General features: G+C 48.5%; 2 long non-coding RNA genes across 3 annotated transcripts in view; both read right to left on the bottom strand.

Moving 5' to 3' along the window:
* Window positions 1–8: 8 nt before the first annotated feature.
* LOC135454748 (uncharacterized) lies at window positions 9–8886 on the bottom strand. Of its 2 annotated transcripts, XR_010442192.1 has the most exons (5): window positions 7045–8886; window positions 6757–6935; window positions 2879–3045; window positions 1747–1945; window positions 9–82 (listed from the first exon to the last, which is right to left on the bottom strand). It is a non-coding gene; the product is annotated as an uncharacterized LOC135454748 (long non-coding RNA). The 2 variants fall into 2 exon arrangements; XR_010442191.1 differs by lacking the exons at window positions 9–82; window positions 1747–1945; window positions 2879–3045 and adding an exon at window positions 4122–5871.
* Window positions 8887–9395: 509 nt separating this feature from the next.
* LOC135454749 (uncharacterized) overlaps window positions 9396–22135 on the bottom strand; it is a 71000-nt gene continuing 58260 nt past the window's right edge. The window contains exon 6 of the long non-coding RNA XR_010442193.1: window positions 9396–9461. This is a non-coding gene — a long non-coding RNA (uncharacterized LOC135454749). The remainder of the gene's footprint in view (window positions 9462–22135) is intronic.

Raw genomic sequence — 22135 nt, 5'->3', positions numbered from 1 at the left:
GTGATTCTGTTGTGTGTGAGGACACAGATGGATCTTTATGTACTTTGCACCTTGCAGCTCCTAAAGCCAGGGAAAACATAGCCTAGAGGGAAATATTTTAAAGAAAATTCATTAGTCCTTAGTCAAAGCTAAAACCAAGGATGACCAGTTTTAAATGGTATTTAGAAGTGAAAAGCCTGGTACAGGAGGAGATTCAGCTCTGCCAGCAGCAGTGCAGGAGGGCCCTTCCATTTTATCCATCCAGCTTTTTATATAAAACATGGGCTCTTAATTTAGGATCCAGTTAGGTGACAACCTAGTCTGGGAAAATGATTCAGTTAGAACCTGTGCCAAAAGAGAAATGCATTTGCCATCTGACTCATCCTGGCAGGGAAGACAGAAGGATGTTAAATTCAATATGGATCCCTAATAACTGAACACAAATGAGGGAAAACCCCCATCTGTGTTGTTCCAAAGAGGGCTGTTTTATTAACAGGCCTTAAGATGTGACATTTATAGAACAGAAATATGTACCTGTATTCCATGTAAGGAAAACCTGTTGGAAACCAAGGGATAAAAATACATTCATTCAGAAATAAAACTGAAATAGTCCCTCTGCATTTTTACCATGTACTCCTGGTTTGTCTGAAATTTTCAGTTCTCAGAAATTCCAGCTTGCAATTTGTCATCCCTTAAAAGCCTGCTCTGCCCCTTGCCAGGTGAGCTGCCCCAGTTTCTTCATCTTCAGAATGGAATGTGAGCATGGTACTGATGTGTCATTAATGTCTGCAAAATTATTTAACAATCCTGAAGAGCAGAGTGCAGTATAATACAGTTACTATAACTGCAGGAAGTTCTGGCCCCCACTGCAACCCCTGAACTTTGGGGATAGCCAGAAATTCAAATATCCAATCCACCAAAGTGCAAACAGCAGGCTCTCAGATATGAGCATTTTGCAGTAAAATCTCACAGTGTTTGTGGTCCCCCAATATCAGAGATCACAGAAGCTTTGTCCTGATTTGCAGTGGAGCTTCTTGCTGGCTCTCTGCTTTCCAGGTGCCTCTCTCCTAATTTTTCTTTTACTTGCTTTGTTTTTCAAAAAGCAGAGGTTCCAGGGAGAGGGGAGAGCAGCAGAGCTGGAGGCAGGAAGGTTTAATCACCTCTCCTGTGTCCTGCACACGGATGTTGTTTCTCTTTGCTGTGCATCTCTAACATCAACAAGCACAGCTGGCCTGGTTTTGATTCCGGTAATGCAGATCTAAATCCAGGCACCCTCCACCCTCTAAAGCCAAAAGAGTTACCATTAATTAGATCAGCGTGGCTGAGATGAGAATCCGGGATTAGCTCCCCAGTCACCCCGTTGGGAAGGGGGGCAGCTCGCTGGCGTGGCTGTCTCTCTGTCTGTCCCCCTGTCTGTCCCTCTGCCTGTCCCCCTGTCTGTCCCCGTCTGTCCCCCTGTCTGTCCTTCTGTCTGTCCCCCTGCCTGTCCCCCTGTCTGTCCCCCTGCCTGTCCCTCTGTCAGAGCAGCAGCTCACAGGCTGTGGGATGAGCTCCCTGCCCAGGCAGCACCAGGAGAGGGAGGGAAAGGGGAAGGGATTGTGCAGAGCCTTTCCCAGAGCTCGGTGGGGAAGAACAGCCAGGATGAAACCCAACCAAAATATTGAAATGTGGTGGGAGATGTGATCCCTCCCCATCTCAGAAGGGAAGATTTTAAAAATCAGAACGAAATATATATAGAGACCTCTAACAGTGGATGTCATTTTGTACCTCTGCTGCCAGACATCCTGGTGGAGGAGCACCAGTTAAATCCTCCCTGCCTGACCCCTCAGTGGCAGCATCCAAGCCAGCATTCCTCCCGCAGGGCTCTTCCTGAGCGCTGCCTTTGCTCCCTTTGCTGCTCATTACCAACGGCCTCTCAGATAATTAGCAGTCATCAGATGAGAATTAATTTTTAACAAACTTCTCCCTGCGTGGGAGAGGGAGTGGAAAGCTCAGTGAATGGCAGGAAAAGTCTGTGCAGGGAGTGACGACAGGTCCTTTTATCGTCCTCCAAAAACCAGGGACATTACCAAGGATTTATTTACAGAAGCTGGGTGGAATAAGGGAGATGCTGTCAGCTCCTTAAGGCAGAGACTGGTTTTAGTTATTATTTCTCCTTTGTTTGCACAACACTTGGGCCAGGGGGCTGCTGGTACCAGAGGAAACCTGCTGCTGCAGAACAAGCAACATCCGATGGCAAGTGCTGAACCTGGTGCCCGGACACCCACTGAGGAAGAGGAGGAGGAGCAGAAAGCAGGTCAGGATGCAGGAGATGCCTAATCCAGCCTGACTGACAGTCTGGGGCTGGAGGAGCAGAAGGTGGGAGCTGCAGTGAGCTGCGCACGGAGGGAGGCTCAGCACACACATCCCCCCGGCTCCCCAGCAGGGCGATGGTGCTGGGCAGAGCCTGGCCAGCTGTGCCCCAGCTGTGCCCCAGCTGTGCCCCACTGGCCTGCACTGCCCCGGGGTCACGGCTTTCCAGCCGGGTGCTCAGAGCACCAGCAGTTGTTTTTAGTGGGAGACAGCATCATTGCAAATAGCTTTGCTCTGGCTCCCTCAGCAGCAGGCAGCCAGCAGGGTTTTGCATCCCTTGGATCATATATTGCCCAGAAAGCTAATTTAGTGCAAGCTGCCCTTATCTCATCCATTAAATGTGCAAGTGAATTGACCTGCTCCCTGATCGTAAAACATTGCTACAATTGCTGGCTGGGAGAAGGCGTCAGCCCCTTACTCAGCCCCCTTATCTCCACTTTACCAACCAGACTCTTAGTAAATCCATTATTTTTTCAGCATTAATTCATGAGATGGCCATTAGCCAGAATTCTGTGACTGTACAAACAAGGGCAAAAGCAGTTCCCACCTTTCAATTATATCATGGGCCTTTCTCAGAAACCTGGGGGTAAAGGTTCTCCTTCCAATCAGAACGGGTGTAATTAAGGCCCAGAGCAGCTTTCAAAAAGCTCTTCAGCTAGACAGCCAAACTCAGACAATTAGTCCACCAAGGAAAAAGGACGAGTTGCAAATAGCCTAGAAATAAGAGGAAAAGAACAAACATTTTTTTTCCTCGGGCAAAAGAAAACCTGTGAAATCTACATTTTAAGACTTTCACAAAAAACCCCCCAAAATGAAGAAATACAGCCTGCAGTCTGCAAGCAATCACTGACAGGCTCAGATGTGTGTGCTCAGGCTCTGCCTACTGTACTCTATCAATGATCATCATGAGAAAAGCAGTGACCTCTGTGTTCGCGGGGAACCAAGCACAGATCTGTCGGTGCTGTCAGCCCCTGGGTGTGCCGGGGCCATTACCGTGCATTAGCGCTCCTCACACACATTTACACACAGACCATCACTGCTGCCTTTCAGGGCAGCGATGGAGCCGCTCTGGAGAAGCGGATTCGCAGTGGGAGATGCACCCTTGGGCCAAAGAATCATTAAATTATCAGCATCAAGAAAGCTACTGCAATGTGACTTGACAGCTGGGCAGTACAGTTGTACAGTACTGAGCTGAGGCTGTTCACTCGGGATTTTTTAAACCTGAATTTCCTCCCCTCCCACTCTGAATAATTTCCCATCATTGCTGAGTCTGATCACCTCGCACAGCCCTCCATCACCTCCTCAAAATAACCAGTGCACATGGGAAGAGAGCTTTCAATCTGGTTGGACAAAGACTGGGAGAAATCATAGGAGTATTAAGACTGGAAAATACCTAAATATAGGATTCCTTTTGCTGAGATTCAAGGCATGGAAATATTAAATAACCTGCCAGAGCACACTGGGAGGCTGAGCTACATTGCCTGAGGGCCTGCCTCACATTTTAGGAGAGATGATCTCTATTCCTTTGGAACAGAATATGCTCACTGTTCGCTCGGGAAGTACAGATGCCTGTAATCTGTCTTTTAAAAAGGGTTTTTAATGACCAGGAAACAGCACAAGGATCTGAGCTCGCCTTATAAACCCAAACCACGCAGTGCCTGTAAGCACAGCATTCCACCTCCCCACAGCTCAGTGCTCCGTGGTCTCTAGGTGAGGGAAAACGAAGGGAGTTTATTTTATCTTCCCTGAAGGTGGCTGGTAATGACCTGCGAATTGGTGTTATGTGTGGCTTTTTAAATTTTTTTTTTTTTTTTTCAGCCTGTAAAACAATTAGGCCTGGTCCCCAGTTAGAGTTTTGCTCCTTGTGTCTGGGAGGGTTTTTTCTTGCTGCCGGGGAGCTTTGGGTATCTGGGAGTTGTAAAGATGTCTGTGGTTTTATAGCTAGATTTTTACAAACCTCAGGTTTGTATTTTTATTATGATTGCTGCTGGGAGGACATTAAAAAAATATCGTGCTTCTCTTTGAGATTACGTTTCACTCTGTTGATCTTTCTCTTGACATTTCAGGGAGTTGGGGGATACTGGCAAAACATGTAGGGTAAGCAAAGGAGATCTCCTTCACCCCAAATCCTACCTTTACCAAACTGGGGAGGCACAGGAGGTTTTCATTATTAAATTAACATAGACTTGGGCTGGTGAGAAGCAGTGCCTGAACAGAGCAGGGCTTGCTGTGATGCTAACAGCCAAAGACAGAGCCATTTCCTCTCTCCTGTTAGAGCTGCTAAATCTTCTCCCAGCCTTCTTTTTTGCTCAGCCAAACCTTATCCGAATATTCTGTTCTTGGGGCAACAGACAAATTGCACAGCTGTTTAACTGTCACTGTTTCAGAGCTGTTTCCAGACTGCAGGCTTGTGTTTCAGATTGATTAAGCAAATGATACACAAAGAGGAAATCTCTCCCTTCCATCTCTTAGCTGAGACTAATGGTGAAGTTGAGATGTAGAGATGTGCTGGCATTTGGCTGCTGTAGAGCTGTATCAATTCTCTGCTCTCACTAGTCAGGGGAATTCTAAAATCTTTTCATCTTGTCTTAAAGATACAGAACTGGTTTCCACCAGCCTGCTGAAAGAACCTGAAAAAGGCACGTAGAGACCTGCAGACTTGAAACCCATGGTCAGTCTCAGCTCGTATCTTTTTATTATGTTCACTTTCAAAGGACTCCAAAGAACTTGGCAGCTATTAAGGAGGTGGTGATAGAGCTGTAAATTACATGGCAGTGCCCTGGAAAGAGCCGGTTTCAGTATTTGGAAAGAAGAAAGCTAAAGTCAATTTACTGTATGAGCTGTTGCAAACACTCAGACCTTCTGATTGATAGGATGAAGATGGGAGCAACTTAGGACAGAAGCATTTTTGATGTTGGGAGTTATCCTGGATTATTTATTATCAGAGATGGTTCATTCCAGGCACTGATAATGACAGTGCTGTAGTCACCAAGTCTCAGCCTTAAATAAACTATTTATGGGTGGCATTAAAATGCTGTTGCTCACATCCTCAACAGATCTGGCCGGGATGGACTCTGAGATAACACTGGGATGAGTGGCTGCTTGACAAATTGTCTGGAGCCTCCGCAGGGTTCAGGGTGCTGGTTTTCCTCCTGCTCTGTGACCTTTAGCAAGGCAGTTCCCTTCTCTGTGCCCACCCCTGCCCGGCTGGGACTGCCTCAGGCTGTACAAATCTGCAGCAGGGATGTTGGTAGAGGCTTCTTGGCAGCAGAGGGATGCCAGCAGCAGATAATCACCAACTGGAGTCATCGGGTTTGCATAAACACAAAGCTGCTCCCTCGGAGACAGGCTGTGCCCTGAGCAGAGTCTCTGGGCCGGCTGTGAGCCCCTGCTGACAGCAGATCTGTCCCTGGGGCTGGTTCCTCCCTGGGGCACCAACAGCGCCGGGCTCCGGGGAATGTTTGTGAAGAAAACCAGAGATGATATAAAGCTTTGTTTTTTGTTTTGTGTTTTTCCATGCAGGGTATGGTGGTTTGGCATCTGTCGGGCAAACAGATTAGGAACAGATGGGGGAAAATGTGAAACCCCGTTGATCTCTAAGGGATTATTTCAAAAACACGGGGAAAAAACGTATGCTGGATTCTGGCTCCTGATCTTATGTCCTTTCTGCAGGCACTGCCCCAAACTTGTTTTGTGTTGGCGAACTGTGCCTTGGGCACCTCCAGTCTGCCCCTCTTATGCTGCTGTTCCCTTCCAGCCCCTGCCTCAGGCCTTACCTTGGCTGTACCAGGGAGCTGCTGGGGGCTCCTCCCTTACACAGTGAGAAGAAAGGCTGCACCCTGCCCTGAGCCTGCAGGCACAGAGACCGTGACCCCTTCCTTTGTCCATGCTGGAGCGGTTGGTTTATTGTCCCTCTTTAAAGCCAGCTCGGGTCACCAACATCCCCGAGCGCGTCCCCGATCCCGTCCCCGAGCGCTGCAGTTCCGCCCGCAGCCAGCAGAGGGCCCCCGCCGCCCGCGCACCGCGCCCGGTGCGGGCAAAGGTGGGAATGGATCAGGAATTATTTGGGAATAGTTCGGGAACGGGTCTGGAATGGGCCGGGAACAGATCGGGAATAGATCTGGAATTATTTGGGAATAGTTCGGAATTCTTCGGGAATGGGTCGGGATCGCCCGCGCGCGGGCACCGGGATGGACCCGGAGGAAAAGTTAAACCTCAGGGAAGAGCGAAAGAAGTGGGCAGCGACCTTTGAAAATGCTACACCCACTGCGTTATGTAAACTCATCCAAGTTACATCTCATCAGTCAGCACTCATCTCTCTAAATCCCCTCTTCTTTAGGGGCCTGGGACCCATACACAGAAAATGGAGTCAGAATAGTTTAAAGCTACGTACACCACGTCTGTGCTCAAGAAATAAATCAGTACCTCAGTTCTGAGTGGTGCTGTGGGAGATGCCCATGGTGCCTGGATGATCCTGGGTTTTGGTCAACTGGCTTCCCCTTCCCTTCTGACTGTCCTCTGTACTGGAGAGAAATACGGATTTTACTCCTGGCCCACAAAGGAAACCTTGGTCTTCAACGAGCCATTGAGCAAAATAGCTGGAGCTGGAAAAGGAATACAGAGAAATGTGCAGAGAAACATACCTAAGTCTTGGAGAAAGTACTGCTGCCTTTCCCCACAAATGGGCCCCAATACAGCTCTCCTGAGGAATACCTGGATAACGTGGAACCTTCCAGGCATGGCAGCAGCACTTGGTGGGCTGTGTGGTGCTGGAGCTGAGCCTGGATGTGCCCTGTGGACTCTGCACCTCGCTGGGGCTCCCATGTCCACCTTGGCTCTGGCAGGAACAAGCACAGCTACAAGGCATGGGCTCCTTCACCTCCCACTGATCCCCGGCTGTAACTGGGATCAGCTGTGGGCGAGCACCCAGGAGGTCCCACTTGGCTCAGCAATCAGAACTGTCTCCATCCCAGGATCAGCACAAGCCAAATCTCTGTGCAACACCTTCAGGGATACATTTTCAGTAGATCCAGTGCATGTGGCAGCCTGGCTAACCAGGGGGAAGATGAGGCACAGCCAACATCCAGGTGGACCTCGGGTCCATAACAGAGGCCAGACCCCTCAGTGGCTGTAAAAGTCCTACATAAGGCTTTAAAGATTTGTTAGCTGTAATTAAGCAGCTTTCTGGTCCCATCAGTAGATGTAACAATCCCTCCTAGCCCATTAACAAAAGGAGCTGGCAAGCCTGGATCTGATGACTGACTGAACAATATGAAGAGGTGGTGATTTGCTGGCGATGTGTTAAAGCAGGCAGCAAATCAGCTGGCAACCTGCTCTGGACTGAAACAAAATCAAAGCAAGAGGCAGATGACTTTGAATGGGCTCCAAAGGTCACAGAGAAACAAGGAAAAGCTGATAAAGTTCACAGGAAAACAGAGCGAGCAGAAGGAGCGCTGCATCTTCTTGGCACTGGGAGCGGTTGGCACCCGACTTGGAACGAATGTATTCCTGAGTTAAAAAAATACATTTATCTGGAGGGAAGCTGGAGGCATAAACCCCAAATTGAGCTGGTGCATGTGAGCCTGGCTGCTCCAGCACTGGGAGAGCGTGCAGGGGCTGTGGTGCTGGCAAAGGCAGAGCTGCTCTGTGCTCCGGTGCCACAGGGACGGTGACACTGGGGCAGAGCCCAGCTGTGGCTGTCCCCCACCGTGGGTGCAAGGGCTGCAGGACTGCAACTGCACCCTGTGGGTGCTCCACACTGTCCCATCAGTCACAGGTCAGAGAACAATGCAGAAGAATGAGCTCCAGCATCAGAGCGTAGAGGCCAGTGGTCCTTACACGAGGCAAGACTGAACCATGCATGAGAAAGAAGCAAAAAAGTCCTTTTGCACTGAGGATGCACCAAAGTGGGAAAAGCACTGCCAGGGCAGTGCAAGGAGCTCAGAACACCCTGGAGGAGGGATGAACATCCCGAAGGTGGGATGCCTAGAGCAGAGGAGGATGAGTGTTAGTTGGTACTTTCCTAATTACAGGATCTGCTTAGCTATTTTAAGCCATGTTCCATGCAATATTGAAACACACAAGTTCTCATCTTTTGGCAGTTTGGTTGGTACAGCATCTAATTATCCCTGCAGCTTGGGGATGGTAGAAAATGCTTTTCAGACACCCAGCAGAGATAAAATAGGTAGAAAATGTGCAAGCATTCCCTTCTGTCTTGGGCTTTGGCGAGGGCAGGATCCAGCTCCCACAGTACCTCCTGCACATTTGTCTTAGTGTTTGCATTAGGAAGGCTTGGAGCAGAGAAATGGGAAACACAAAAGGGAATGGTTTATAGCAGTTCCTCCCAGTGCTGTGACATGAAGAGTTCAACTCCGTGTGTGAGTTGCAAACTTCCATTAGTTCCTGAGGGGTTGGAGCTCCTGAGGGCATCACTTTCCTGCAAGCAGCAATCTTCAGCCTGGACATCAGAAATACCCCAGTCCACATGCCAAACCTGGAGCTTCTGACTGCCCCCAGCTAATGGGCACTGGGCTTTTGGGATCCACGGGAGATGGATCTTCCTGAAGATCCCAGCATGAAGCCTCCTGGAAAGAATGTAATGCAAAAAAAAAATCTATCCTGCAAGCCCCTGCATGTCCCTGCCATGGGGCTGGGGGTGTTCATGGAGGGAGGGATTGTATCAGTGCTGTCTGCTTTGGGTGGAGGAGTGGGTGGGGGATGATGCCATTTCCAATTCCTAGCAGGAATCTGGATCTGTCTGTGCTGGGAAATTGCAAAATAGAACATTGTGCTAATTAATGCCAAACAGGAGGGTTTGAATATACATCATCAGAATAACCTTTAGTAACCACTAGATGCCTTCCATCCACGAGAGTCTCATAAGGAGCATTTATATTTATTATGTGGCAATGGAAATGAATCTCAGGAGCGACCTGCCCAGTGCAACCATAATGCCCAGTGAGGAGAGAATTGTCCAACGTGCACAGAATGAAACACCCTCTGTTCATTCACGCTCTGGGAGTGCTGGTTTCACCACTGGCAGCCCTCTGCACTAACTAAAATACCTCTGAGCCAGTCCAACAAGTTTTTTTCCAGGTTTGCTTCTCCATGGTGTAACCACAGATCGTGCTCTATGGAAAGATTTGAAAAGTCTAGAGTTACTGGAGGTTGCAGTGGTTGGATTTGATCCTAAAACAATGAAACCAAATGTGAGAAAGACACAGATGGCTGTCACCTCTGTGCCATTTGGAGAGGGGTTTGGGCTCCAGCCAGGCAGCCCCACGGCACAGTTCTGCACATAAAGGAGCAGAGCTGGATGCAGGGGTGCACTCACCTCTGACAGGCCGAGGGATAAAACAGCAGAGGGATCTCAGAGAGGGCAAAAGGGTCACACACCTGAAGGACAGAGGATTTAAGGACACAGGGCCATCAAAGCCTGAGTTCACCAAAGGAGGAGGAGGCTTTGCTGTGGCTCCTGAGGTGCCTGGATACCGTGGGCTCTTGGGCATGGGGAGCCTGAGAAACATCAGCTCCTTGGGATGGGCACACTCACCTGGAGCTCAGCCCAGAAACAACAACAGAGAGAGGCAGAGAAGACAGGAGCCTGATGAAAGGAGGAATGAGAAGAAGCCATGGGAAAAGAATTCAAATTGCCTTGACCGAGGGTGGGCTGCCAAGGTCCAGGCCTTGAATTCAGTGTGGTGTAAGGGGATGTAAACAAAACTGCATCCTCTGGCTCCAGGGCTGGATTTACTCCTGTCATGAATTCCAAAAGACACAAAGGGGTAAGACTGGGCTTCAGCCTCCCATTAAAAATGCTCTTCTCCAGCGAGACACTGGTAATAGAACAGATATCTCTGATAATTAAACTACTAATCAACCCCTTTTAAAAACTGCCTGATGGTTCCCATCTCAATCTCCTGTGAGGATGGGGAGGCTTAGAAATTTAATACAATTCTGTGGTTGAGTTAAACATCAGGCAGGTTTCAGACTGTGCTTTACTAGAACCAGATGAATTTCTAAGCTCAAAATCCAGCATACAGAATGCTGATTAAGTTTGATCTGGTGACCATCTGTCCTTGTGTTTGTAGTATGAGTAGCTAAATGAAATTCTGGAAAAAAAGGGGTTATCTTAAATACACACAGGATAAAGCAAATTGAAGAAAGCCCCTTTCACTGTTGCTATGTGAATCTTCTCAGCAAGAGGGGAAGATTAGGTTAGTCTCTGAAGTTACATATGCTCAAGTTCACTTTTTTGGACTCTCAGAAGCTGAGACATCAATCTGTAACTTTTGCTTGAATTGCATCTTGTGAATTTTCATTTAACTGCACACTAAACCCCAGCAGACAGTTCTGTAGTGAGAAATGCTTCATGGTCACAGAAAGTCAGTATCTTGGAAGGTGTAAATTGGTGCAGCTCCATGCAATTTCCCTCCCTCTCCAACTTGACTTGGGCCAGCAATCACCCCAAATTGCTCCCCCACTCCTTCATCCTTTAATCTATCCATACCTATCGATTTACCCATCTTTTTACTTAGATAGAGCAAGTGAAGACAATTAAATTATGAGTAATAGCTCAATAACCAACCAAAGTTCAGCAAAGAGCAGAGGTGATGGCTGCCAGAATTTTTTTTTCCCCAATCAGAATGGAAATTTGCTGGAGACAAGAACAGTAAGATAAATGATGGCACAACATAATGCCCTCCTTTGAAGGGAGCCAGCTAAGAGGCTGGGCCCATCTGTAGACTGAATAGGGAAGAAGAGAAAGTATTGGGAAATGCAGAAAAATAGCTCTGTGGGGATCACAACTGGCAAAACAGACAGTGCTTGTCAGGCTTTCGAACGGAAATGGTTTCTAACATGCAAAGGCACCAGCTTGGTCCCCAGGCCCCTTCTCAAGGCACTGGGGAAGCACCACAGGGAGTGCAAAGCAAAACCAAATCCAGTCTGTGTCCTCTGCCAGCCTTCCCCAGCTGCCCAAGGGACTTTGCTCTTTGAAACCGAGGCTATCTGTGCTTTAAAAGGAGTTGTTCACATGTCAGCACGTCAGGCTGTGACCAGCAGAGATGCTGGGGATGGCTGCAGGGCTGGGCTGGCTGCAGGACAGCTCTGCAAGAGGAGGCAGCTCAGCAGAACCACAGCAAACTCGGCTGGCTGGGGTTTGGGAGTGCCCTGGGTGTGGGGAGCTCTCTGCTACCGGGGCAGCTGCCTGTTCCAGGTTTTCCCAGCGCTCACCCCGAGCCTGCCTGCTTGATCTCCGGGTGAATGGGAAAATCTGCAGCTGGGACGCTTCTCTGGGGAAGAGAGAGCCATGACAAGTCCCTTGTGGGGGGACATGAAAGGAGTTTGGCATGAGCAGCCAAGCAGATGCATTTGAAAGCTTAAGTTGATTGTCTGGTTGGCTGTGGTGCCTCCCTGCATCCCCAGCACAGGCTCCTGCCTGGGTTAAAATTCACCTGAGCTGCTCATTGCCCATGGCTGGGAGGGAGCTCACACAGACAGTACCTGTGCAAATACATCTGGCTGTGAGAGCCCTGCCATCAGCGTTCAAAGGCTGCAGCTGACACAAGAAAAGTCAAAAATTAGGATCATTTCTACCTCAGACAACCCTAGGAAAAGAGCACATTGTTTGGACGTCACTGGGCTACATCTATGCTTTTTACCGTGGGCTTTTTCTTTGCATTTTCATTTTCTTTGTGAAGTTTAAAGACTCGCTTGTTTTTCTTGCTAATTCTTTCCTCCCGGGTGCTGATAGGGATCTCTGTAACATGAGGCCAGCTGGAAGAAATTCAAACTGCTTTCTAAATGTTGTTATGATAGAGTGTGGGGGACATGTCTTTGAAGCTGCTGGGCTCTGGAGAAGTTAGGGGCAATTAAACTCTCTTTCTGGAATAAATTTGGAGCCCCTACCTGTGAAAACATGAGCCACTAGCTGGTGTCACCCCATGCCAACCTCTAGGCAAAAGAAAACTTAAGTAGATGCTACTCAATGGATGTTTCTGCATCCTGGGAGGACGAAAGCCACGTCCTGGTGCAAGGGAGGCTGCAGCCTGGCTAAACAGTCCAGTTCAGGTGGAGGTGTGAAAGTGCACTGATTTGTGCTTCACATCTCAAATGAAGCCTTCTTTGAAACCAGGAGAAGGAGTAAGGGAATCCTTTCTCCTGCCTTCTTGCTCCAAAAAAAGGTAAATATTTTCATGTCACTCACTGAAATCAGAATCTGATCCAAAAAAAGGTAAATATTTTCAAGTCACTCACTGAAATCAGAATCTGTTGTTGGCAAACATGTGAAGCAAGTCAAGGCTTTCCCACTTTCTCCTTCCCAGCTCTTTCTGGTTGAAAATGCCCATGGAGCAGGGCTCTGTCAGCCCCATGGATACCCTTCCACATGGCACACGCTGGTTATCAGCACCTTGGCAGAGATAAAGGAGGCAGAAAAAGAGAGAAGCCCTCTAGGGAGGAGATATTCAGCCCATTCAGCCTAATGTTTATATTACTGATTCAGCCCTAGTGTAGGGAAAAAAATAGAAAGGAAATAAAGGCTTTCCTCAGAGCCAGACTTTCAGAAAAGCCCAATGGTTTATGGAGTGCTGGCCCTGTTTGAAAATCTGGCTTCACTCGTGGCTACTGAGCCCTAACAAGTTTCTTCTTCAGAGGAGAAGAGACTTGATGGGACTCAGGCATGGTGGGAGGCTGACAAGCCCTCATGAAAGACATTTGTGATGTGTGGGGCCTTGGAAGCAACATGAAGAGACAGCCAAGAGCCCTGAGGAGCTGGAGAGGAAGAAGCTGCACATGGTCTGAGAATCCAGGTCTGCTGGGCTTCTCCTCCCTCCCCTCCTTCCCTTTGTAGCTGTTTCCTGCACAGGCAGTTTCTGTAGGCATTTCCTGGGAAGGCTGCGCAGCCAAAGTTGCATTTAATATTTTGTTTTTTGCTTTTTTTCAAACCTCACTTTTCAGAGTTAGAGTGTGTGGAGCAGAGAAGCACAATACGAATGCAACTTTATCTGCACGGACAAAGCATGAGGAGTTACAGCCAACTCTCACAGCCTCTACATCAGATCACACAATCTCTCCAAACACACAGTGGCAAAAGCAGCACGCTGCCTGCCTGGAGGCAGCCCACTCCAGCTCTGCAGGGCTCTGCTCCATCATTCCCTCCTTTCCCCAGGGTGCAAAGCAAAGCCCACAGCACAGCAGGTGCCCTCTGGCCAGCCCCTGGCCCTGGGTGCTGCTGCTGTCATCACCCTGTGCTTCCCAATCCCTCCTCTCTCCATCCACCTGCTTGCTCTTGCCTTTCCCACGATGCTAGGAGTGTCTTGGAGCAGGAATGGTGTGTTTATGTGACTGTGCAGCAGTTTTTGTAAAGGGGCCCAGTTTCCTGGCTGAGGGCTCTGAGCACTCCAGTATCCACATCTCACTGGACTTTACAATTCCCTGCCTTGGAGGAGATAGTGTGGGGCCATTTTCCCTCTCTTTTGGCTACAGGAAGGCTTGGAAACAACCTCCATTTGGGATGTATTCACCCTTCTATGCCTGCAGTGCTGTGGCAAAGCCCTGGGAAAGGCTCCCTTGGTGGGAGGGTTTAGGATAAACATCCACAGCTCTGAGGAATGAGAAATCCTTGCTCCTGCCCCACAGGATGGGGAAGCACTGGAACACCCTCACCAGGGACATCTACTTGCTATAAATAATGGCAGGTGCAAATAGAGAAATCAGACAAACAGCTTTGGCTCTGCCTGGTTTCTCTTGGTTTCACAGATGACCAAAACGAGGGTGATATTTGACAATTCTAGTGCCAAGGCACGGCAGGCAGGATTGGAAAAGGATCCCTCTTGACATTTCCTGTGTGCATAATGCTTTATGAGGGTCAGGCACAAGATCTGAAGTCCATGACGACCCCACACAAGAACTGATGCCAGGTTGGCCCAGAGGATGCAGCTGAGATCTGCCAGCTAATTATTTCATTAGTCATTTTAAATAAGTGACTCAGCCAAGGATGAGCACACCCAGCTGTGACACCTGTAATGGAAACGACACAGAGAACAGGATGAATATCCCCAGATAAGATCCAGGGAAGGCACTCCTGCTGCTCTGCCTGATTGAGCCTCTCCAGACAAGTGAAAACACAGAGCAGCAGCCCAGGTTGGAAAGCCCATGAGCAATTAAGCAGAGGGAGCAAGAACGTTGGCAGGTGAACGTGTCCTAAGAACACCCAGGAACCACTGAGGACAGAATCACCCTGTCCTGAGCTGCTGATCCATCTCCCCTGAAATCTCACCATGCTGAGTGGTCCTCAGCCCCACGTGGGCTTAATCCAACCCTTCCCCTCCATGCCCAGTGAGTGCCCAGTGACTCTCATTCCCCTTTACTCCATCAAAACCCAAGAATATGGAGCACCAGGAATATGGAGCAGCCTCCAGAACTGCCACCCTCAAAACCCAAAGTACAGAGTGTGTTCCAGAATAAAAGCAGTTTGAGCGGTGTCAGCTCTGCCTGTGTTTGTTTCTATGGAAAATTGTTACTTTAATGTGAGTCATGGGAGTAATTAAGGGATAAATAGCAGCACTGCAGTTCATCAACACGCTGGTGCCATTGCAAAAGCAAAGGGAAGTGTGTGCATTCCTACAGACACAAATCCAGCCAGGGTGCTGCCAAAATAACTGCTCCCATCTCTGGGGCTTTGGCAGTCTCCCCTGGTCTTAGGCTGGTGTCTATCAAGAGAAGCTGATGTGATTTACCAGAGAATCTGAGAGGTTGGTTCCATTTAAGTCAGGACACAAAAGAAAGGGACCAGTGCAGGAACACAGCCTCATAAAATAGGGCAGGCTCAGATGGCTGCTGTTTGTTAAACTTGACAGCAAAAGAAAAACATATTGCACCTTCACTGATTTTTCTTTCTTTTGTTCTTCTTTTTCCTTTAGGATATGCTGAACAAAAGGAAAAGCTTGCAGATGTTCCCTGTAAAAGCACTGACTGAATGGCAACTGTGACAGTGCTGTTCTAGCCCTCCCTGTGGGATCACCAGGGCTGCAGACCAGGCCAGCATGGGTGGAATTTGGGGGATCTGAGGAAAGACTGGAAGAGCAGTGAGTGCCAGGAGTGCTCTGCATTTGCACCTGTCCATGTGGAAAGACACTTTCTCAGCTGAAATCCATTCTGCGGCCCCTTCCTTGCTATTCCTTTCTCCTTAGTATTTGCAGATGATTTCAAGCAACTCAGTTTTCCATTCTCTAACGAGCAATTTAAATGCTAAAGGGCAGTGCCTCTCTTGAAGGCAACTGAAGCCAAGGGAGCTGTGACAGTTTATGCCAGCTGAAGCTTTGCCTTTAAGTAAATGTTTTAAACTTTCCACTAAGGAGCCTAAAATAAGCCATAGCATGAAACATTAAGAGCGAAGAATGAACTCTGGAGACCAGAGGGATTTGGGAAATGAAATGAGATCCATCTTGCTGGCACATTTTCCCCTCTTGTCTATTTTTGGAATTTAAAAAATTCCCCCAGATCTGTCTTTTACAAACCAGCCCTTTGTTCAGTGAGCAGCATCCCGATTCACAGAGAGCAGGTGAGCTCTGGCAAGGCAGGGTGCAAAATACAGAGCTGGAAATTATTAATAATATCTTTTACTGCTGGAGAAGCAAAGAGCTTGGCACAGGTGCTGTTTGTTTTCTTTCACAGGCTTTTCAGCTGTGCAACGTGCAAACAAGCAGGAGAGAAACAAGATTTCTGGTTGGGGAGCAGAGCAAGTCGTGATGAGCCCAGCTCTTCCCCAGGGCACTGAGATCCCTGCCAGGACCCAGGAGGTTTTCCTGGGGGTTTGGATGGTTTGGCCATGCAAGGTGTGTTCACAGAGCTGAGTGGGAGGCAGCCTGGCTCTGCTCAGCAGAGCTGGGCTCTGACTCCTGCCTGTGGGATTAACTTCTGAGGGGACCCCAGCCTGCCACTTACAGTCCTGCTGGCTGGCAACCACACTTTCCACTGACTTTCAGTGGAGAGGGGGATCTTTGTTGCTTATGAAAACTGAGCTTCCAAACACTTCACTCTCCCCATGCTTGAAACAAGGAGAATATTTTGAGATCAGTGGATAAGAACACCTGGGAGTGCTAATACCTATGTGCCCTGCCAAGATACTGGGAGATTAAGCAAATATTTTGAGGGCTGTAAGATCTTATGAGGTGGGTATGGGGCTGTTTAGTATATCAAGGATATATTTTTCTCCTTCCTTTCATTTTTTTTCCACAAATAGAAGAACTCAGGCAGAGAGGGGGCTACTGAGACTCATGAAGGGATTCTAAATTGAAAACAAAGAGCACATCTAATGGCACCCCTAAGACTTGGCCTGAATATCACCAAAGAAGACATAGCTGAAAAAGTAAATTATTTTTGAGGATGCTGGCTGCACAGGCTATTATTCCAAACAGGACGTTATGAAGCTGATAAGGGTTTAGAAAAGATTTTCCCTGTAGTGGGAGACTGCATCCCCTCAGTTTGGGGCAGTATACATTCAGGAAGACAATAGACTGGAGTGTGTGCAAAGAGAATAAAATGAATGATAAAGAGGTTTTGAAAACATGACCTGCAATAAAAGGTGGAAGGAAGGGAATTTGTTTAGTCTAGAAGAGAGAAGAATGAGTGGAACATGATAATGATCTTCCAATATTTGCAAAAGGGATGGGAACTGTTCTCCAGAACTTTGGGAAAGGCAAGAAGAAATCAGCCTAATTTACTGCCAGGAAGTTTTAGACAGTACTGTAGGTGAAGCCAACTAAAGAGAAAACTCTAGGATGGGCTGCCTAGGGAAATGGGAAATGTCCATTATGGGAAGCTTTAAAGAAGAGACTGTAGCAATTCAGATATAAACTCAGGTACTTTACAAAACAAATCATGGTGTTTGCAGAGACAAGAATACCCCAGCGTGGGCAGACAGTTACTTACACAAAAGTGTTTTGAAAGTCACTCAGGTGTAACAGCACTGAATAGCAGTTGATTCATTCCAAATTAAATAAGTATAACTGGTGTGGGAGTAACAAACAGCATTTTTGTTTCCAAAATTGCTTTTAGACCTCATCTCTAAAGAATAAGTAGTTTCTTAAAAAGCACTAATGACAAAGGAAATTACAGAGAAAGGTGACTGTGGTCCTGACCTCAACAGGAGAGTGCTACAGCACCTAGAGGGCTTTCAAAACTGGCAGATCAGTATAAATTATCTAATATAGACTCTGACTCAGGTAATGCAGCCTTTAAGAGGATGCACCTTTATCTCTGTCTACTTTTCCTCTCACCTGTGCCTGAAGAGAAAAAATAGCAACTTTATATGTAATTTTACACTCCTAAGTGGCCCAAGTTGCTGCTCTTGCAGCCCTGTCTCCCTGCAGCATGGAAACCAATCCTGCTACACTGCATGATGGAGAAAGTTCAAGATCCAGCCCCTGCAAGGCACAGGGGAGGATATCCCTCCCAGGCAGGAGATGGAGATGCTGGAGGGGCAGGGATGCAGCCGTACAGGGCTCATGGCCACAGGGATGGCAGTGGAGGCCAGCACGCACCAGCCCAGGCAGAAACCTGCAGGCATCTCCTGCCAAACACCCCAACAACTCCTTTTGCAACACCTGATCTCTAATTAAAGGCAAAACATCCTTCCCCAAAAGGCTGAGCCTTGAATCTTGTGAGTGCTGCTGGTTTGGAAATGAGAATATTTGCAGAAGTGCTGTTCTCTGATCCTCTCAAAAGGGAATCTCCGGTTTCCTGATGGGAAGAAGCAGCAGCATGTTGGCTGAGAGGAGACCACAGGCTGCTGATAATATTTGGGTGAAAACCCACACCCAGTTATGTTATTCATCCAAAATCCCCTCCAGGGCTGTTTTTGGAACAGCACCTGAAGAAATTCTGCTAGAGGATGGTAGCACAGGCCAAAGAATGACTCAAAACCACCTACTTGTTTTAGGACATTAAATGGTCTGAAAGGATTGGATGCACCAGAGGTGAGAGGTGGTTGTGTGGCACTGCTGCATAACAAACCTTCTGGAAGCTCTGGATAAGAATAAAGATAATAATTCCTATTTTAGAGACACAGCCTTGCTCTCTTCTGCAAGGGCTGTGCACAGCCAGCTTCTTTGTGAGCCCAGAGATCTGCTCTGCACCAGTGGGAATCAGGATGTTCCCAGGGTGGGATTCACAGCTGCACGACAGCAACACATCCATGTGGGGCTGCAGGAATTTGATGCAAGCACTACCCTGCTGAATTCCCTGCAGACTGCCTGGCTGCTCTGATTTGCTTGCCAGAAGTGCTCTTGTGTCTGGGCCTCGCTGCAGGGATGCCCTGTGTTAGTTCCTCTTCCATTTTTCACTTTTCTTTTCTTTTTATTTGCCTAGGAAACCTCTTGTTAGGCAGGACTGAGCGTCCTTGAAAGCACCAGTTATAACAAACAACCAGGGGCAGAGCTCAGGCAAACGCTGCACGAGTCACAGGTCACAGCTGGAAGTGGTTTTAGGGGAAATTCAAAATTACTGTCAAAAGCAGTTCCCTCTCATTTTAATTGTAATTGGTTAATCTCATTTTATTTGCCTTGCGGCTATGGCTGTGAAGCTCAGGAAACTCTCAGGGCCCCTGCTCTGCTCTCAGTTACCCTGGGAGCAATTCTGGAGACTTCAGCAGAGTTACTTTGGGTTTATCCCTTGTGCCACCGAGACCAGAGGCCATGGCTCTGAAACGTCCTTGGCAAAAGGAGGAATGAATGTGGCAGGCGGCTGTTCCTGCTTCACAAATGAAACCAGACAAATGGCATTCACTGATTTAACCTTCTGTGTGGCCCCTCTGCTGAGCTGCCAGCTCAGGGAGCGATGGCTTTGTGTGTGTCAGTCTGTTCATCCTCTCTGGACCTGGAGGAGAGGAGGGATGGGCAGGGCTGCAGCTGGGAAGGTGTGAATACAAAGCCAGGGCAGCAACAGAAAGCCAGCAGGAGCAGAGTGCTCCTGTGGGCATGGAAAGCACCATGGGCAGGCTCTCTGCTGAGAGGTGAAACCTCTCCCTGCAGTACACCCAGGGCATTGTTAGCCCAGTGCTGTCCCATCAAACTGCAGAGAAAACAAACCCCAGTCCAGTGGTGTCCCACCCAACTGCAGACAAACCCCAAACGTTTGATGGGACCAGTGGTGTCCCACCCAACTGCAAAGCAGACAAACCCCACAGGTTTGATGGGACCAGTGGTGTCCCATCACACTGCAGAGCAGACAAACCCAAACCCCACAGGTTTGATGGGACCAGTGGTGTCCCACCCAACTGCAGAGCAGACAAACCCCAAACCCCACAGGTTTGATGGGACCAGTGGTGTCCCATCAAACTGCAGAGCAGACAAACCCCAAACCCCACAGGTTTGATGGGACCAGTGGTGTCCCATCACACTGCAGAGCAGACAAACCCCACTGGTTTGATGGAACCAGTGGTGTCCCATCAAACTGCAGAGCAGACAAACCCCAAACGTTTGATGGGACCAGTGGTGTCCCATCACACTGCAGAGCAGACAAACCCAAACCCCACAGGTTTGATGGCACCAGTGGTGTCCCACCCAACTGCAGAGCAGACAAACCCTCGGGATGGGCAGGAGCTGCTGCAGACGCGGGATGCGTTACCGAGCCGGCGGTGCCTGGGGAGGAGTTTGGCACAGACACAGTGAACACATCTAGCAGGGTGTCCAAGGGCTCTGTCTCCCCACCCTCTCCTCAGCACACATGTGCAGTCACATGGAATTTGCTGTTTTGACTTGCAGGCAAGTCCAAAAGCTGTCGAACAGCGATCGCATCTAACACCACTCATCATCACCATCAATTGTTCTCCAAATGAAACAGGCCACGTCGCCAAGCAAAATGCTTGGGAAGATATTTTTCCACTGGACATGCATCCAAAATAAATACAGGAAAATCTCCTTCTCCAAGCACTTTTCCTGATTACTTTTCATTTGGATCATTAGTAAACCCGAGATACACACACAATAGCACAAGACTGATGAAAACCCACTTCAACATAGTGCCCCGTTTTTTTTCCCAGAGATTAATCCTCTTTGTTATTCTCAGTGTATGAGAAAAACATTCCTCCCGCCTATCCAAAGCCAAAAAAAGATGTACACCTCTTCACATGTGCATCCCTTGTTACATGGATGCTTTCTGCAGCTGGTCATTTTAGCCCTGAAGAATGCTTTGGTGGGCTCCTGCCACTATGTGTATAAGCCCATATTTACTGTTAAATCTGTCTGCCCTAACATGCCATGTTGAGATGAGATCCTGTTGCTGCAGTTTTGGGATTTTGCTTCAAGGGAACACCAAGGTCCAGCTCTGTGACTAAATCCCATCCCAGAGAGATTCCGAGTTTACTGCCCTGGTTTACACAGGGGCAGGGAACAAAGCCCACATCTCAGTGAGGACTGAGAATAATGACCACCTGCACTGAGATCTGCAACCAGGGCAGAAGCACAAGGAAAGGAGAGCTTGGGACAACAGCCATGGCCTTCCCTCACTGCCTGTGTGCAGGAGCTCTCAGCACTCATCCCTTCACTGGACTGCTCAGTGTCACTTCAGGAAGGGCCTGGAGCAAGACATGCTCATCAAGGCCGGAGCTTAGCTCTGCCAAGATCTGAATCCAAACCACACAGAGCCTCTGAATTCAGTGGGTCCCACCCAAATGGCCCAGGTTCACTCAAACCTCAAACCAAGACCCGTCCCAGGTCTGTGCATGAGACCTTCTCTCTTTTTCTCCTTGTCCAAATCCCTGCCTGCAGCGGATGTCCTGGAGAACCTGGCTTGCAGCTGGAGACCATAATGAAACTTACAGAATGTTCACTCAACTCCAGTAACCCAGAGATGGGAAAGGCAAATTACAGGCCTCTAGTCCTTGGCTTTTGTGTGCTGGCATTGCCTTTAAATGTGCTAAACGCTATGGACAAGAAATGTTCTGGTTTGCAAGAAAGCAGGTTTCCAGCCAACTGCTTTTACTTGGTGGATTTTCTAATGGCTCAGTATCCATGTCTGCTCTTGTCTCCACTTCAGTGTGACAGGACAGATCACAAGAAATGGATGAGCTATGGTACAAGCAGGTGGGACTCTAAGGATTTTCCAGGCTCCATCCCACACCTGGCATAGCACACACTAGGCTGGTTACTTATTTCTCTGCAAAGCAGTGGGCAGCCCAGGGCCCCATCTGGAGGTGACTACAGCTAAATGGAAGCCATTCCTTTCAATCTATCCTGACATCTGCATGCAGCTGAGCCTCACTGCTTTTTGCAGTGAAGGTGGGAGTGTTTAGACATGAAACACTGCTTAGAGAACCAGCATTACCAGCACCTCCAGTCTATTTCTTAATGTCATTTATTTTGCCATGCTTTGGATTGCTTCCTTGGCTGATTTCTAACAAGGCCTCTGCCTGGCTGTGAGAGCAGCCCACAGCTCAGGCTGCTCAGCTCACTGCTGTGCTCGTGCCTGGGATGACTTGGAGCTGGTGGCCTGGCAGGCACATGTGCTGCAGTGTCACAGCCTGGGAGGTACCAAACCAGAGCACTGTGCCAAGGGGAATGTGCTGTCTGGAATGCTCTGTATGTGCTGGAAGTGCCCAGGGCAAACACAGCTCCGTCCCCTGCAAAGGCAGAGTCACAATCTTTTGACTAGATGGAGGGAGGAGAGGGCTGGGGCTGCATTGTGCTTACATCCCAACAAACTGGAGCTTTGGAACAAATCTGACTTTGTGTTTCCTCCTTCTTCCCACCCTCACAGAACAAAAATCCTGTCTCTTGCCCAGCCCTACCACCAGAGCACTAAT

Source organism: Zonotrichia leucophrys, chromosome 15 (assembly GCF_028769735.1).
Source record: "Zonotrichia leucophrys gambelii isolate GWCS_2022_RI chromosome 15, RI_Zleu_2.0, whole genome shotgun sequence".
NCBI classification, from domain to species: Eukaryota; Metazoa; Chordata; class Aves; order Passeriformes; family Passerellidae; genus Zonotrichia; species Zonotrichia leucophrys.
Note: the sequence above shows the minus strand (reverse complement) of the source record. Positions and strands in the feature narration are given on the sequence as shown.